Here is a 1577-nt window from a genome sequence, read left to right as displayed (position 1 = left end):
TTTGAAGATTGTATTTTGTGAGTAGATATTCAAAATAATAAATAAAATTACTGTAAAATATTTTCACAATATATAAAATAGACAAAATAATTATTCAATATCACAAAAAAAAAATTTAAACACAACAACATTATAATGAACAAAAAAATACCAATCACAAATGAGAACAAAAAGAAGAAAAAGAAAGTAAAGAAAGAAATGCTGCGAAGAAAAAAAAAGGAAAAGAGGTGTGATAGTTGAAAAGAAAACAAACTCAAAAAAAATATTATTAGTAAAATTTAAAACTTGAAAAAGAAGCTTTAAATATAAATGAAAAATATGAATATAAAAATAACTAAAAAATTAAATCATAACTTGTGAAAAACACGTTTCAGCTAAAGATTATACAATGAAGGTGAAAATGACCACAATTACACCCTGCATAGAATGATACAAAATTTTGTTATCAACTGATAAATCCTAGACTTTTCATTGCTAAGCTAACTACCATAAACACTAATGAGATCTAATAACTCCTTAATATATGAAGTACGAAATCATCCATTATGTTTATATATTGATTTAAAAATAAACTATTTGATTATATCTTAAATTTATTTTCGTTCATTTATATACCAAATACAACAAATAAATACTGAGTATAAGTTTTTGCAACTGAAAATTTGATTTGTTGTGAACTAAAAAAAAGACACAACACATGTCAGAATTTGTTGGAGAAACTTGATTTTATCTGTCCCAAAGAGAGACAAACTTTCTTCAGCAAAAAAAGAACTAATTTTGGTTTCAAGTTGTACAACAGCCCGCATAACAAATTGAACACAGGTAAAAATATACTATTTTTAACAAAAAGAAAAGAAAAATTGGTGAGAAAGTAAAAAAAAAAAAAAGTTGCAACCGATCTTTTAGAACACAGTATAAGACCGCTGATAAAAATAGTCTTCAAAGCTTCTTTCAACAAAAACCCCTTCTTTTTTCCCAATATTCTCAACCCACACATAAAAAAAAAAAATCCTTTCATCTTAAAGGAAGAACAACAATAACATGCATCAACAAATTAAAAAATAAGAATAAAAGAAGTTTGAAAAGTGAAAACCTTCAAATGCAACGAACATGCATTTTGTGAGCAGAAAATTTTCCAGCGAGTGATGCAGAAAGGTCCTAACTACATCGGCCGGATCCTCTTCCAGCCTTTATAGATCTCAATCAACCACTTTCCTTTTGCTGTGATCCAAGTTCTGGTGATAAATTTCTAGCGGTCCATCCTCCGGAACAAGAACAAGAACAGGAGAGAGAAAGAGAGAGAGAGAGGGAGAGAAAAACAAAGGAGTTATGTCTTTGGAGAAAGAAAAGGGAACTCTAAAGCAGTACTCTCTGCTTCTTTGTGGGTGACAGTGAAACACTGAACTACTTATAATATATTAAAATGATATTAAAAAATCAAACAAACAAACATAAAATATAAAATAGACTTGAGAGAATAGTTGTCAAAACCGAATTGGTGATCGAACCGATCAGATTATTGGGTCACTGAGTTATTGGTTTAATCTGTGGATCACTAGTTGAATCGGTTAATTCGG

The 1577-nt window shown here is 28.7% G+C and overlaps 1 long non-coding RNA gene across 1 annotated transcript; it reads right to left on the bottom strand.

The window, feature by feature from the left end:
• LOC110269074 lies at positions 323 to 1374 on the bottom strand. The gene is made up of 2 exons (XR_002358071.1): positions 1094 to 1374; positions 323 to 417 (listed from the first exon to the last, which is right to left on the bottom strand). It is a non-coding gene; the product is annotated as an uncharacterized LOC110269074 (long non-coding RNA).

Source organism: Arachis ipaensis, chromosome B02 (genome assembly GCF_000816755.2).
Source record: "Arachis ipaensis cultivar K30076 chromosome B02, Araip1.1, whole genome shotgun sequence".
Taxonomy (NCBI): Eukaryota; Viridiplantae; Streptophyta; class Magnoliopsida; order Fabales; family Fabaceae; genus Arachis; species Arachis ipaensis.
The sequence above is the reverse complement of the archived record's forward strand: the minus strand, read 5'-3'. Positions and strand labels throughout refer to the sequence as shown.